General features: G+C 37.8%; 1 pseudogene; it reads right to left on the minus strand.

The window, feature by feature from the left end:
- Positions 1–196: 196 nt before the first annotated feature.
- Positions 197–5,456, minus strand: LOC116110828 (annotated as a pseudogene).
- Positions 5,457–6,000: the final 544 nt, after the last annotated feature.

Consider the following 6,000-nt stretch of genomic DNA (forward strand, 5'->3'; position numbering starts at 1 on the left):
TATAGCTCTAAAATATAACACATGAGAAATACAATATAAAAATATAACACATGAGATCAAAGAAAATCGTGGATAAGGGAGCCTTATATAGATCGGTAAACTCATTGAAAAACAAACTCTATACATTCAAAAGAAAAAAAGATGTCTAACCTTAAGAGGTGAAACATTAAGTAATTAAGAACAGCGTCTAACCTTAAGAGGTGAAACATTAAGTAATTAAGAACAGCATTAAACAAAACGCTAGGCAAGAATTTCGCAACGATCTCTGAAGATGATCTGAGGAATCACGTGCATGGCTAGTTAGGTTGATTTAATTTCATGAAGAGCCCGTTTGTAAAGAGAGAAAAAGGAAAGCATAATGAGGAAAACAAGAATAAAGGAGGCGAGCACCGAGTAGTGACATAGCAGCGGAGGTTCCTACATGAACACAAAACTTGTCGTAAGTAGGGCACACTTTTGACCACCCAACATGATGGCTGCCCCTCAATCCGTTATATGCTTCGAAGCTGGCTGCCATCCCGTCGCTGAAGCTACCACCCCCAAAATCAACTGTACCATTTTACAATATTAATTTCATTGTTAAATTTAAATTGTTTGTGTTAATTTTCATTGTCGTCAACACAAATTCGGTATTTTAAGCAAGTGCATGGATGCTCTGAAAGTTTTGTTTATTTTTTATGGTTTTGATTGATAAGGTGACTGACTAAACCATTTTTTTAATTTTCTTTTTATAAAGTTTTAAAAACACTATTGGGATCAACATTAAAAATAATTTTAATTGATGTTAGCTCGTCCAAAAATGCAAAATGGAGGAAGAACATGTTGCGAACAGCAGGCTTCAACATGAGTGAGAACGATGCAAGTGTAGTTATGATACTGTACAAGCAAGCAACCGATAATGCTGCTACAAAATATCTACATACATAAAAAAACAAATGAAGTAAGAAATTTCTCAGTAAAGTCCCTGCCAAAATAAGAAATTTCTCAATATTCAAATATTAATTTATAACCATTTTAATCATCTATAAAAGATCCATGTGACTAATTTAAGGTTTGAAAAACCGTGCAAATTGTTGATGCTAGATTTTGACACAACGACTCGCATGTGCAAAGTGCTAAGTAGCTCTTAAAAATTACACGTGAATAAATATGACAATCTAATGCAAAGACCGAATAATAAATGAAATATGATTTTTAAAGTGGTTCGGATGCTTAAAGTAAATCCTACATTTACTGTTATTTTATATATGAGAGATTACAATCATCTATAAAAGATCCATGTGACTAATTTAAGGTTTGAAAAACCATGCAAATTGTTGATGCTAGATTTTGACACAGCGACTTGCACGTGCAAAGTGCTAAGTAGCTCTTAGAAATTACACGTGAATAAATATGACAATCTAATGCAAAGACCGAATAATAAATGAAATATGATTTTTAAAGTGGTTCGGATGCTTAAAGCAAATCCTACATCCACTGTTATTTTATATATAAGAGATTACAAGAGATCACATATAGTGAATAGCAGGCGAAGATACAGTAACTGAATATTCAGGTTGAATATTAAATTAGTCTCTTTCTCTTATGTTGTCTTTGCTCTGAAAATAAAGATTATTATCAGAATGAGGGTTTTTGTCTGAGAATCCCGAAAATGAAAGGGTGAGTTCTCTATTTATAGTAGAGGAATTCAAGGTAATAATTACAAATCCGCAAGTGGGTAGGTTCCGCGCAAGTCCTTCCTTGCGTCCTATTGGCCAATAACTTGGGTAATATCCTCAAATTACCTAGGGTTTGGACAGGTGTGTAGCCCTTATTCACTCATAGGCAAGACTTGAGTTTGCCAAGTTGGTAACATCCATACTTTTTTTGTCATAGAGTGACGTGGCAACTCCTGGATGGTGCAAAGCCTACTTGAACTCTAATTGGTGATTACTAACGTAAGCTTACGTCAGCCCTGACTTTTTAGGCATAACAAAAGCTCCCCAGTTCTTAAGGTTCAAGGATTAAATCTTGAGAACTTCATGATTATGCCACGACCTGACTTGTTACGAGTAGTGTTTGCCCGAGCCATCATTTGAGAACAATCACCTTATTATGAACGATAGGGGGCTAATAGCTTTACTTGACCAATGAACTGGAAAAAGGCCACGACGTGAATCTTCGAGGGTTACACAAGCGACCTGAGGCGATCGTCTCAAAAGGTTCAACGACCCATGACGGATCTTGCTCAGTGATATAACGATGCGTTTTGAGCTCTATCTGACTTTAGCGACCTGAAAACACATAGGGTATTTTGTTGTCGAAAACTGAGAACCATCTCGCTTTGAGCTTGAGACGAAAAGAAGAGTGTTTTATTCGAACGACCTCTTCAGATGTTATCCGTTGCGCTTGACAACTGTCTTAATCAATAAAATAAGCTTTATCTGACAAACATGTCTCTGCGTAATGAATGCCATCCATGAGCATTAAATGCAAGCCATGCTGAAACGACATTCTTTTTTAAAGCATTAGATGCGGATGAGAGCTTATTTAATGTGGAGGAGATAATCACACTGTCTGGCAATTTCGATGAAGGTAAACACTGATTTATTTCTACGAAGCGTGATGGTTACTCTTTGCATAGATTGATGACATGAGATCACGATCAACGGCTGTTAGCGTCCCACCCAAACATCACTTATAAAAGAAAACCAAGCGTCGTCTTCCTCCATATAAAACCCTAAGCCCATTTTAAGTTTTTCACAGAACTTAAACTTTCAGAGAGAAAAACAGCTTTTTTACACTCAAGAGATTAGTTCATCCTTTCCCTGGTTAATGCGCACTCGTTAGTACGATAGAACATCTATTCTCAGCAACCAAGAGGTAAAGAAAATTCTTTTCCTTTTCTCTTTTTCATTTATGTTAAAAAACTTAGTTTTTACAGTAATGATGGGCATAGACGTTTGATAGATATAGACAATGAACATCCTCGAGTTGTGTTAAAAAGAAACACTCTTAAGAGTTGAAACCTAGGGCATAGATTTTTAGAAAACCACCCTTAAGAATTTTATTGAAGAGAAACCAGGGTATTTTTTACTCTTTTGAGTCATCGTACAGGGCAATGTAAATGGAGACTAAGTCACCTTTACATGTCGTACATTTTCAAACTCTAAGAGCAATGGACACCCCTAAGGCGGAGACAAACGGAGAGGGACGCTTGCAACCATCGGGCACCTCAACAGGCCCTAGGCAAGTGGTACAAACAACGGTCACGAAGGATGAAATCCAAAAAGCACTAGACTAGTACGTGATCAACATAAATGTGTATCGATATAGGTCGACACTGCTCAAGATTCTCTCGAGGGAATGGCTGTGATCTCAAAGGCGATCTTCAAATGTGGAGGAAGGATACCTCTCCACCCCTACATCAGGCTAATCCTTGACGATTTTCAGATTGCATTATTCTAGCTAATGTCATATGCGTATATGATAGCAGTTGCTATGTATATCACGTTTGGCGAGCACAACTTCGGTGAGCCAACAGCGGTAGAACTTGGCTGCGCTTACTACATAAAGAAGAGTAAAGATAAGGATTCATACTATCTCTCCAAACGATCAGCGATCGAAGGAGGGATATTTAGTTACCCCAGCAATGTCGGGGCTTACGACACCAAGTGTTTCTTCTTTAAGTATGATGGAATCCATAAATTTAATGAACCAAGTAGGTTTTTCATTTAATTTCCAAACTGCTCGTCCTTTAACTCTTTCTTGATAAATAAGGCTAATGAATCTTTTGCTTTCTTGTAAAAAACAAAACAACTAGGTTGTCGGCGCTAGCTGATTTCAGTCGCATCAAGGCATTTGATCGATTGCCCAACCAAAGTCGAAATGCGAAGCTGCTCATGACCACCACCAATTTGCAAAAGTACGATTTTTTCAGCCCTGAGGCATCTTTGGAAGCTCCAACACGTAGGTATTTCTCACGCAACAAAACTTTAAGTCTTTGTTAACAAAGGAAGACTCTTTTTGCTGATGCCTTTTCATGCCATGCAACTACCATGGTACCAAGGGCCCCGAAGACATAGAAGAAAACTGGGGAGCTCACCTTCCCTAGGATTAATCCAACTGAGCTAGCCGAAGTGACCTTTGGCGATATCCCGACGAGAGGGATAAGAATTGGTGCCAAAGGGCAACAACTCTCTGAGCGACGTGAGGAAGCTCCTTGGCCCGCGGCTACTCACGCTTCAAAGAAGAAGACCACAGGTCAAAAGACCAAGAAAAGAAAATAAATACCTACCAAAGAAGAAACTGATTCTGAATCAGAAGGCTTTAGGGTATTGGCTAATAGGCTTCAGCCTTATTAGGTCTTCTCTGCGGGGGCGGTCTCAAAAGAGGCTCTTGGGACTTCGATTGCCCTCGGGAGTTCGTGAAGGGAAGAAGGGTCAATCACGACTGCTCAAGAAGAAGCAGACGAACCACGGCTCGAAATGGGATCCTATCCTCACTAGGCTAGGCTAGGCTAGACTAGTCAGTGTTGGATCTATTAGGGAAACTACTGGACCACTTGCGGCTGGTGGTCTACATTCCCTAATTTGTAAATTCACGTTTTATACACGAATTATATGCCCAACCGTATAGTTCACGCATAAAACGTGAATTCCCATATTTTATAAGCACAGCCAAATTATATGCCCCAGCAATATAATTTGCATATAATTCCTATATGATTCGGATGTATTTTTGAAAATAATTTGTTTTTATTTAATGAGCCAAAACGACATCGTTTTGGGCTTAGTCTTTTTTTGGTCAAAATGACGTTAGTCTCTTTTTGGCGCCCTCTTCCTCTCTTTTTTTCTGTGCCTTCTTCCTCCCTCCTTTTTTTTGGCGCCCTCTTCTTTCTTTTGGCACCCTCTTAATCTCTTCCACTTTTTTTTTTGTGCCTTCTTCCGCTCTTCTTCTCTTTTTTGGTGCCTCTACCACTCTTCTTCTTCAACAAGTATTCTTCATCTCTTCTTCTCCAACTTAATGACAAATAAAATTGTTTGTTTTGTTTAATAATTGGTCAACTTCTATAATATTTGTAGTAATTAATTACGAATCAAATAATATAATTTTTTATAAACTAAAATATTATAATTAGAAAAGATATAAATCATACACCTATAAGGAAAAACAAAGGAGGATAAATTCAATGATCATAAAAAGTACTAAAATTAGGATTAATATTGTTGTATTTCTCAAATTGTATTATTGATAATGTACCGTATTAAACCTGTATATACCCGTACTATATTTTTCCCATATTCGAATTTTATAGCCAAATTTTTACAAACATATTTTTCACCATTTGCCATATCATACCCATAAAATTCCCGTATTGTTTTTTTGTCATACCTGTATTTACTAACTAGGGTCCACACCCTCCTAGAATGCCAACTTGCCACAACCTTTGATAGATTTGTTACTTCTCGACCCATCGACTTGGTGACCACCACCCTCCAATTGCAAAGCCACGTAAAAATGATATGCTTTCTTCGAGAACTTTTCCTTACAAGATGACCTCCTAGTTTTTTAAGATCTTAAAAAACTAATTTTATATTCCTTTTCCATTGCAGTCTTTGTTCACCCTGAATGTGGCCCAACAAAAGATGAAGATCAATTATGCTGGAAAACTCCATGAATTGAAGGAGGAAAATGTCAAATTGAAGCACAATCTCATGGCTTTAGATGCAGAGGCGAAGGCTTCCCATATTCAGGTAAACGTGTACCTAATAGAGAAGAGTTCTGCTCTACAAGCAACTGACTTTCAAAAGACCGAGCTTGAGAAGAAAGATAATGATAACAAGGAGCTCCAACGGACAATGATGAAATCACCAAAGAGTTGGCCAGAGAGAAAATGAGCTGCGAATGAGCATGGAACCGAAAAAGCAGCAAAAATGACTTGGGATGAGTTATGGGAAAACTTAGAAAAACAAAAAAGGGCATGGCAGATAGATCTCGAGTTGGCTCAGGGGAGAGTCA

The sequence above is a fragment of the Pistacia vera genome, unplaced genomic scaffold (genome assembly GCF_008641045.1).
Source record: "Pistacia vera cultivar Batoury unplaced genomic scaffold, PisVer_v2 Contig615, whole genome shotgun sequence".
NCBI lineage: Eukaryota > Viridiplantae > Streptophyta > Magnoliopsida > Sapindales > Anacardiaceae > Pistacia > Pistacia vera.